The 11,264-nt window shown below is 36.8% G+C and overlaps 1 non-coding gene across 1 annotated transcript; it reads left to right on the top strand.

The window, feature by feature from the left end:
- The first annotated feature begins 783 nt into the window (after window positions 1-783).
- LOC112746036 (small nucleolar RNA R71) lies at window positions 784-891 on the top strand. Its single transcript, XR_003173936.1, has one exon. It is a non-coding gene; the product is annotated as a small nucleolar RNA R71 (small nucleolar RNA).
- Window positions 892-11,264: the final 10,373 nt, after the last annotated feature.

Here is an 11,264-nt window from a genome sequence, read left to right on the forward strand (position 1 = left end):
CTCCTTTGTAGGTTCGGCCAGTTTGGTTATACCAATGGCCTTGCACTCTCTCTTTGGATTCTCTTCTGTATTGCTTGGGAGAGTACTAGGAGGTGTTTCAGTGACCCTTTTACTCAGCTGGCCCACTTGTGCCTCCAGATTTCTAATGGAGGACCTTGTTTCATTCATGAAACTTAAAGTGGCCTTAGATAGATCAGAGACTATATTTGCTAAGTTAGATGGATTCTGCTCAGAGTTCTCTGTCTGTTGCTGAGTGGATGATGGAAAAGGTTTACTATTGCTAAACCTGTTTCTTCCACCATTATTAAAGCCTTGTTGAGGCTTTTGTTGATCCTTCCATGAGAGATTTGGGTGATTTCTCCATGAGGGATTATAGGTGTTTCCATAGGGTTCACCCATGTAATTTACCTCGGCTATTGTAGGGTTCTCAAGATCATAAGCTTCTTCCTCAGAAGATGCCTCTTGAGTACTGTTGGATGCAGCTTGCATTCCATTCAGACTTTAAGAAATCATATTGACTTGCTGAGTCAATATTTTTTTCTGAGCTAATATGGCATTCAGAGTATCAATTTCAAGAACTCCCTTCCTCATAGGCGTCCCATTATTCACAGGAATCCTTTCAGAAGTGTGCATGAACTGGTTATTTGCAACCATGTCAATGAGTTCTTGAGCTTCTGCAAGCGTTTTCTTTAGGTGAATGGATCCACCTGCAGAATGGTCCAGTGACATCTTTGATAGTTCAGACAGACCATCATAGAATATATCCAGGATGGTCCATTCTGAAAGCATGTCAGAAGGACACCTTTTGGTCACTTGCTTATATCTCTCCCAAGCTTCATAGAGGGATTCACCTTCTTTCTGTCTGAAGGTTTGAACATCCACTCTAAGCTTACTAAGCTTTTGAGGAGGAAAGAACTTGGCTAAGAAAGACGTGACCAGCTTATCCCAAGAGTTCAGGCTATCCTTAGGTTGAGAGTCCAACAATATTCTAGCTCTGTCTCTTACAGCAAACAGGAAAAGCATAAGCCTGTAGACCTCGGGATCAACCCCATTGGTCTTAACAGTATCACAGATCTGCAAGAATTCAGTCAAGAACTGAAAAGGATCTTCAGATGGAAGTCCATGAAACTTGCAGTTCTGTTGCATCAGAGAAACTAATTGAGGTTTAAGCTCAAAATTGTTTGCTCCAATGGCAGGAATTGAGATGCTTCTTCCATGTAAATTGGAATTAGGTGCAGTGAAGTCACCAAGTATCCTCTTTGCATTGTTATTATTTTCGGCCATATCTTCTTCTTTTTCAAAAATTTTTGTCAGATTTTCTCCAGAGAGTTGTGCTTTAGCTTCCCTTAGCTTCCTCTTCAGAGTTCTTTCAGGTTCAGGATCAGTTTTAACAAGAATGTTCTTATCCTTGTTCCTGCTCATATGAAAAAGAAGTGAACAGAAAATAATAGGAATCCTCTTTGCCTCAGTAGAGAGAGGTTCCTTTATGTGAGTAGAAGAAAGTAAGAATAGAAGAAGGAAAAGATGAGAATCCAAACACAGGGGTGAGGATAGAAGTGTTAATGGATGAATAAATAAATAGAAGGAGATTAGAGATGAGAGAAGAATTCAAAAATTAACAAAATAAAATAAAAATATTTTAAATTTAAATTTAAAATTTGAAAATTAAAATTGAAATTAAATTAAATTAAAATTAAAACAATTAGTTAATTAAAACGAAATTTTGAAAAAGAGGGAAGGGATTTTCGAAAATTAAAGTTAGAGAGTTAGTTGGGCAGTTTTGAAAAAGATATGATTGAAACAAAAAGATATGATTGAGTAAAAGAGATTTGAAATTTGTTTTTGAAAAAGATATGATTGAAATTGAAAAAGATATGATTGAAACAAAAAGATAAGATTGATTGAAAAAGATTTGAAAGTCAATTTTAAAAAGATAAGAGGTTAGGGGAGAAGTTAGAAAGAATTTTGAAATTGATTTTGAAAAGATATGATTGAAATTGAAAAAGATTTAATTTTGAAAACTAAAGTTGATTACTTGACTAACAAGAAACAAAAAGATATGATTTTAAAATTTAAAGATTGAACCTTTCTTAATAGGCAAGTAACAACTTAATATTTTTGAATCAATCATATTAAATGCTAATAAGATTTTCGAAAATTATGAAAAAGATTTTCGAAAATTATGAAAAAGATTTTTGAAAATTAATTTTGAAAATTTCGAAAGTTATGAAAGACAAATGAAAAAGATTTGATTTTTGAAAAATATTTGAAAAAGATAAGATTTTTAAATTGAAAATTTGATTTGACTCATAAGAAATAACTAAATTTTTAAAATTTTTTACTAAATCAAATCAAATTTTCGAAAATTATGAGTGAAAATAAGAGAAAGATATTTTTTTATTTTTGAATTTTAATGATGAGAGAGAAAAACATAAAAAAGACTCAATGAATGAAAATTTTGGATATGTGATGCATGCAAGAACACTATGAATGTCAAGATGAACACCAAGAACACTTTGAATGCCAAGATGAACACCAAGAACTTATTTTGAAAAATTTTCAAGAAAAGAAAACATGCAAGACACCAAACTAAAAAATTTTTTTATTCTTTAGACATTAAGAAATTTAAAATTCATATGAAAAACAAGAAAAGACACAAAACAAGAAAATATGAAGATCAAACAAGAAGAATGGCGAAGAACGACTTGAAGATCATGAAGAATGCAATGCATGAAATTTTCAAAAATATTTTTTTTTGAAAATTAAAAAGATGCAATTAACACCAAACTTAAAACTTGACTCTAGACTCAAACAAGAAACACAAAATTATTTTTGATTTTATGATTTTATAAATTTTTTTTTGACTTTTCAAAAATTAATTGGGAAAAACAAAAAAAAGAAAAATTCTTGATTTTTTTGAAAATAAGAATAATAAAAACAAAAAGTTTAAAATTAAAATAAAGTTACCTAATCTGAGCAACAAGATGAACCGTCAGTTGTTCAAACTCGAACAATCCTTGGCAACGGCGCCAAAAAGTTGGTGTGCGACATCGTGATCATTCCTTCCTTGGTAACGGCGCTACAAACTCAATACGCACGTTCATGTTCTTAATTCTGTTTCACAACTTCGTACAACTAACCAGCAAATGCACTAGGTCGTCCAAGTAATAAACCTTACGTGAGTAAGGGTCGATCCCACGGAGATTGTCAGCTTGAAGCAAGCTATGGTCACCTTGTATATCTCAGTCAGGCGGATTCAACTGATTTTATGAATTGATAAGTAAAAGATAAATAAAATATAAAATAGGATAGTGGTACTTATGTAATTCATTGGTGAGAATTTCAGATAAGCGTATAGAGATGCTTTCGTCCCTCTGAACATCTGCTTTCCTGCTATCTTCATCCAATCCTTCCTACTCCTTTCCATGGCAAGCTGTATGTTAGGCATCACCGTTGTCAATGGCCACCTGTCCTCTCAGTGAAAATGGTCTAATGTGCTGTCACTGCATGGCTAATCATCTGTCGGTTCTCGATCATACTGGAATAGGATCCATTGATCCTTTTGCATCTGTCACTACGCCCAGCACTCGCAAGTTTGAAGCTCGTCACAGTCACTCAATCCCTGAATCCTACTCGGAATACCACAGACAAGGTTTAGACTTTCCGGATTCTCAAGAATGGCCGTCCATGGGATCTAACTTATACCACGAAGACACTAATAACTCGGACCCGGTCCCCTGTATTAGATATCCAAGAGATATCCATTCAATCTAAAGTAGAACGGAAGTGGTTGTCAGGCACGCGTTCATAATTTGAGAATGATAATGACTATCACGATCATCACATCCATCATATTGAAGTGCGAATGAATATTTTAGAAGCGGAATAAGTTGAATTGAATAGAAAAACAGTAGTACTTTGCATAAATCTTTGAGGAACAGCAGAGCTCCACACCTTAATCTATGGTGTGTAGAAACTCTACCGTTGAAAATACATGATTGATAAGGTCCAGGCATGGCCGAATGGCCAGCCCGAAAAACATGATCAAAAGATCAAAAGATGAAACTAAAGATGTTCCGAAGATAGTAAAAAGTCCTATTTATACTAAACTAGTTACTAGGGTTTGCAGAATTGAGTAAATGATGCAGAAATCCACTTCTGTGGCCCACTTGGTGTGTGCTTTGGCTAAGCATTGAGCTTTACACGTGTAGAGGTCTTTCTTGGAGTTGAACGCCAGTTTGTAACCTGTTTCTGGTGTTTAACTCCACTTTGCAACCTGTTTCTGGCGTTTGACTCCAGAATACAGCATGGAACTGGCGTTCAACGCCCGTTTAATCATCTAATTTTAATTAAAGTATGAACCATTATATATTGCTGGAAAGCCATGGATGTCTACTTTCCAACGCAATTGAGAGCACACAATTTGGAGTTCTGTACCTCCAGAAAATCCACTTTGAGTGCAGGGAGGTCAGAATCCAACAGCATCTGCAGTCCTTATTGAACCTCTGAATCTGATTTTTGCTCAGGTCCCTCAATTTTAGCCTGAAAATACCTGAAATCACAGAAAAAAACACAAACTCATAGTAAAGTCCAGAAATGTGAATTTTAATTAAAAACTAATAAAAATATACTAAAAACTAACTAAATTTCACTGAAAACTATGTAAAAATAATGCCAAAAAGCGTATAAATTATCCGATCATCACAACACTAAACTTAAATTGTTGCTTGTCCCCAAGCAACTGAAAATCAAATAGGATAAAAAGAAGAGAATATACTATAAATTCCAAAATATCAATGAAACTTAGCTCCAATCAGATGAGCGGGACTTGTAGCTTTTTGCCTCTTGAATAGTTTTGGCATCTCACTTTATCCATTGAAGTTCAGAATGATTGGCATCTATAGGAACTCAGAGTTCAGATAGTGTTATTGATTCTCCTAGTTCAGTATGTTGATTCTTGAACATAGCTACTTTATGAGTCTTGGCCGTGGCCCGAAGTACTTTGTTTTCCAGTATTACCACCAGATACATAAATGCCACAGACACATAACTGGGTGAACCTTTTCAGATTGTGACTCAGCTTTGCTAAAGTCCCCAATTAGAGGTGTCCAGGGTTCTTAAGCACACTCTGTTTTTGCTTTGGACCTTGACTTTAACCGCTCAGTCTCAAGTTTTCACTTGACACCTTCACGCCACAAGCACATGGTTAGGGACAGCTTGGTTTAGCCGCTTAGGCCAGGATTTTATTCCTTTAGGCCCTTCTATCCACTGATGCTCAAAGCCTTGGATCCTTTTTATTTACCCTTGCCTTTTGGTTTTAAGGGCTATTGGCTTTTTGCTCTTGCCTTTTGGTTTAAAGAGCTTTTGGCTTTTTCTGCTTGCTTTTTCTTTTTCTTTTTCTCTTTTTTTTTTTGCAATTTTTCTTCTCTTTTTTTTTCTGCAAGCTTTTGTATTCACTGCTTTTTTTGCTTCAAGAATCATTTTTATGATTTTTCAGATTATCAAATAACATGTCTCCTTTTCATCATTCTTTCAAGAGCCAACATATTTAACATTCATAAACAACAACTTCAAAAGACATATGCACTGTTCAAGCATTCATTCAGAAAACAAAAAGTATTGTCACCACATCAAAATAATTAAACTAGTTTCAAGGATGAATTCGAAACCATGTACTTCTTGTTCTTTTGTAATTAAAATATTTTTCATTGAAGAGAGGTGATGGATTCATATTCATAACTTTAAGGCATAGACACTTAGACACTAGTGATCATATAGTAAAGGCACAAACATAAATAAAACATAATGCTCCAAAATCGAAAAACAGAAAATAAATAGACAAGGAGATTAAGGAATGAGTCCACCTTAGTGAGGGTGGCGTCTTCCTCTTCTTGAAGAACCAATGGTGCTCTTGAGCTCCTCTATGTCTCTTCCTTGTCTTTCTTGCTCCTCCCTCATAGCTATTTGATCTTCTCTAATTTCATGGAGGATGATGGAGTGCTCTTGATGCTCCACCCTTAGTTGTCTCATGTTGGAACTTAATTCTCCTAGGGAAGTGTTGATTTGTTCCCAATAATTCTGTGGAGGAAAGTGCATCCCCTGAGGCATCTCAGGAATTTCATGGTGAGGAATCTCCTCATGCTCATGTTGAGGTCCATGATCTCTTATTTGCTCCATCCTTTTCTTAGTGATGGGTTTATCCTCTTCAATGAGGATATCTCCCTCTATGTCAATTCCAGCCCAATTGCAGAGGTGGCATATGAGGTAAAGAAAGGCTAACCTTGCCCAAGTGGAGGACTTGTCAGCTACCTTGTAGAGTTCTTGAGGTATAATCTCATGAACTTCCACCTCTTCTCCAATCATGATACTATGGATCATGATGGCCCAGTCTATAGTAACTTCAGACCGGTTACTAGTAGGAATGATTGAGCATTGAATGAACTCTAGCCAGCCCCTAGCCACTGGTTTGAGGTTATGCCTTCTTAATTGAACCGGCTTGCCTCTTGAGTCAATTTTCCATTGAACTCCTTCCTCACATATGTCTATGAGAACTTGGTCCAACCTTTGATCAAAGTTGACCCTTCTTGTGTAGGGGCGTGTGTTCTCTTCCATCATTGGCAAGTTGAACGCAAGCCTTACATTTTCCGGACTGAAATCTAAATATTTTTCCCGAACCATGGTGAGCCAATGCTTTGGATTCGGGTTCACACTTTGATCATGGTTCCTAGTGATCCATGCGTTTGCATAGAACTCTTGAACCATTAGGATCCCGATTTGTTGAATGGGGTTGGTGAGAACTTACCATCCTCTTCTTTGGACCTCAAGTCGGATCTCCGGATACTCATTCTTCTTGAGCTTGAAAGGAACCTCAGGGATCACTTTCTTCTTGGCCACAACTTCATAGAAATGGTCTTGATGGACCTTTGACATGAATCTCTCCATCTCCAATGACTCAGAGGTGGAAGCAATTGCCTTCCCTTTCCTCTTTCTAGAGGTTTCTCTGGCCTTAGGTGCCATAAATGGTCATGGAAAAACAAAAAGCTATGCTTTTACCATACCAAACATAAAATGTTTGCTCGTCCCTGAACAAAAGAAGAACGAAAGAAGTAGAAGAAGAAGAAAAATGGAGGAGAGGGAGAGAGAGATGGTTTCGGCCAAGGGGAAGAAGAGAGGGTTTTGTTGTGTGAAAATGAAGAGGGAATGAGGGGTTTATATCGGAGTGGAGAGGGGTTTAGGGTTTGGGAGGGAAATTATGTTGAATGTAAAGGTAGGTGGGGTTTTTGGGGAAGAGAGGATGGATGTAATTGGTGAAGAGATGATGGGGAAGAGTGATTGAGTTGATTGGTGAGGGGTATTTGGGGAAGAGAGTTATGGAAAGGTGTGAAGCGGAGAGAAGAAGTAGGTGGAGATCCTGTGGGGTCCACAGATCCTGAGGTGTTTGAGAATTTTTTTTCATCCCTGCACCCTTTAGACGTGTAAAACGCCCTATGCATGCAATCCTGGCATTTAACGCCAGACTGCAGTATATTTCTGGCGTTAAACGCCACTTCCTTGCTTGTTTTGGGCGTTCAACGCCAGTCTATAGCATGTTTCTGGCGTTGAACGCCAGTATGGTGCTTGTTTCTGGCGTTAAACACCAGTCTGATGCTTGTTACTGGCGTTTAACGCCAGCCTTCCTCTGGGTGCAATCCTGGCATTTAAACGCCAGACTACTGCTTGTTTTTGGCATTTAACGCCAGTTTCATGCTCTGTTCTAGCGTTAAACGCCAGCCAGATGCTCTTTACTGGCGTTTAAACGCCAGTAAGCCCTTCCTCTAGAGTGTGCTGTTTTCAATGCTGTTTTTCATTCTGTTTTTGATTTCTCAATAATTTTTGTGACTTCACATGATCATCAACCTAATAAAACATGAAATAACAAAGAGAAAATAAAATAAAAATGATTAAATAACATTGGGTTGCCTCCCAACAAGCGCTTCTTTAATGTCAATAGCTTGACAATGAGCTCTTATGGAGCCTCACAGATAATCAGAGCAAGGTTGGGACCACCCAACACTAAACTTAGAGTTTGGTTGTGGGGGTTCAACACCAAACTTAAAGTTTAGTTGTGGCTTCCCAACACCAAACTTAAAGTTTGACTGTACGGGCTTTGGTTGATTCTGCAGTGAGAGAAGCTTTTCATGCTTCCTCTCCATGGTTACAGAAGGAGATCATTGAGATTTAAACACAAGGTAGTCCTCATTCAGTTGAAGGACCAACTCTCCTCTGTCCACATCAATCACAGCTCTTGCTGTGGCTAGGAAGGGTCTTCCAAGGATAATGGATTCATCCTCATCTTTCCCAGTGTCTAGTGATTATGAAATCAGCAGGGATGTAAAGGCCTTCAACTTTTACTAACACGTCCTCTACTAGTCCATAAGCCTGTCTTCTTGAGTTGTCTGCCATATCTAATGAGATTCTGGCAGCTTGCACCTTAAAGATTCCTAGTTCCTCCATTACAGAGAGGGGCATGAGGTTTATCCCTGACCCAAGGTCACATAGAGCTTTCTCAAAGGTCATGGTGCCTATGGTACAAGGTATTAAGAATTTTCCAGGATCCTATTTCTTCTGAGGCAATCTCAGTTGATCCAGATCACTCAGTTCATTGGTGAGCAAGGGAGGTTCATCTTCCTAAGTCTCATTACCAAATAATTTGGCATTCAGCTTCATGATTGCACCAAGGTACTTGGCAACTTGCTCTTCAGTAACATCCTCATTCTCTTCAGAAGAAGAATACTCATCAGAGCTCATGAAGGGCAGAAGGAAGTTCAATGGAATCTCTATAGTCTCTAGATGAGTCTCAGATTCCTTTGGTTCCTCAAAGGGAAACTCTTTATTGATCACTGAACGTCCCAGGAGGTCTTCCTCACTGGGATTCACGTCCTCTCCCTCCTTTGTAGGTTCGGCCAGTTTGGTTATACCAATGGCCTTGCACTCTCTCTTTGGATTCTCTTCTGAATTGCTTGAGAGAGTACTAGGAGGTGTTTCAGTGACCCTTTTACTCAGCTGGCCCACTTGTGCCTCCAGATTTCTAATGGAGGACCTTGTTTCATTCATGAAACTTAAAGTGGCCTTAGATATATCAGAGACTATATTTGCTAAGTTAGATAGATTCTGCTCAGAGTTCTCTGTCTATTGCTGAGTGGATGATGGAAAAGGTTTACTATTGCTAACCCTGTTTCTTCTACCATTATTAAAGCCTTGTTGAGACTTTTGTTGATCCTTCCATGAGAGATTTGGGTGATTTCTCCATGAGGGATTATAGGTGTTTCCATAGGGTTCACCCATGTAATTTACCTCTGCTATTGCAGGGTTCTCAGGATCATAAGCTTCTTCCTCAGAAGATGCCTCTTGAGTACTGTTGGATACAGCTTGCATTCTATTCAGACTCTGAGAAATCATATTGACTTGCTGAGTCAATATTTTGTTCTGAGCTAATATGGCATTCAGAGTATCAATTTCAAGAACTCCCTTCCTCATAGGCGTCCCATTATTCACAGGATTCCTTTCAGAAGTGTACATGAACTGGTTATTTGCAACCATGTCAACGAGTTCTTGAGCTTCTGTAGACATTTTCTTTAGGTGAATGGATCCACCTGCAGAATGGTCCAGTGACATCTTTGATAGTTCAGACAGACCATCATAGAATATATCCAGGATGGTCCATTCTGAAAGCATGTCAGAAGGACACCTTTTGGTCAGTTGCTTATATCTCTCCCAAGCTTCATAGAGGGATTTACCTTCTTTCTGTCTGAAGGTTTGAACATCCACTCTAAGCTTACTAAGCTTTTGAGGAGGAAAGAACTTGGCTAAGAAAGCCGTGACCAGCTTATCCCAAGAGTTCAGGCTATCCTTAGGTTGAGAGTCCAACCATATTCTAGCTCTGTCTCTTACAGCAAACGGGAAAAGCATAAGCCTGTAGACCTCGGGATCAACCCCATTGGTCTTAATAGTATCACAGATCTGCAAGAATTCAGTCAAGAACTGAAAAAGATCTTCATATGGAAGTCCATGAAACTTGCAGTTCTGTTGCATCAGAGAAACTAATTGAGGTTTAAGCTCAAAATTGTTTGCTCCAATGGCAGGAATTGAGATGCTTCTTCCATGTAAATTGGAATTAGGTGCAGTGAAGTCACCAAGCATCCTCCTTGCATTGTTATTATTTTTGGCCATATCTTCTTTTTTGAAAATTTCTGTCAGATTTTCTCCAGAGAGTTGTGCTTTAGCTTCCCTTAGCTTCCTCTTCAGAGTTCTTTCAGGTTTAGGATCAGCTTCAACAAGAATGTTCTTATCCTTATTCCTGCTCATATGAAAAAGAAGAGAACAGAAAATAATAGGGATCCTCTTTGCCTCAGTAGAGAGAGGTTCCTTTATGTGAGTAAAAGAAAGTAAGAATAGAAGAAGGAAAAGATGAGAATCCAAATACAGTGGTGAGGATAGAAGTGTTAATGGATGAATAAATAAATAGAAGGAGATTAGAGATGAGAGAAGAATTTGAAAATTTAACAAAATAAAATAAAAATATTTTAAATTTAAATTTAAAATTTGAAAATTAAAATTGAAATTAAATTAAATTAAAATTAAAACAATTAGTTAATTAAAACGAAATTTTGAAAAAGAGGGAAGGGATTTTCGAAAATTAAAGGTAGAGAGTTAGTTGGGTAGTTTTGAAAAAGATATGATTGAAACAAAAAGATATGATTGAGTAAAAGAGATTTGAAATTTATTTTTGAAAAAGATATGATTGAAACAAAAAGATAAGATTGATTGAAAAAGATTTGAAAGTCAATTTTAAAAAGATAAGAGGTTAGGGGAGAAGTTAGAAAGAATTTTGAAATTGATTTTGAAAAAGATGTGATTGAAATTGAAAAAGATTTAATTTTGAAAACTAAAGTTGATTACTTGACTAACAAGAAACAAAAAGATATGATTTTAAAATTTAAAGATTGAACCTTTCTTAATAGGCAAGTAACAACTTAATATTTTTGAATCAATCATATTAAATGCTAATAAGATTTTCGAAAATTATGAAAAAGATTTTGAAAATTAATTTTGAAAATTTCGAAAGTTATGAAAGACAAATGAAAAAGATTTGATTTTTGAAAAAGATTTGAAAAAGATAAGATTTTAAATTAAAAATTTGATTTGACTCATAAGAAATAACTAAATTTTAAAAATTTTTGACTAAATCAAATCAAATTTTCGAAAATTATGAGTGAAATAAGAGA

This window comes from Arachis hypogaea, chromosome 14, assembly GCF_003086295.3.
Source record: "Arachis hypogaea cultivar Tifrunner chromosome 14, arahy.Tifrunner.gnm2.J5K5, whole genome shotgun sequence".
NCBI lineage: Eukaryota > Viridiplantae > Streptophyta > Magnoliopsida > Fabales > Fabaceae > Arachis > Arachis hypogaea.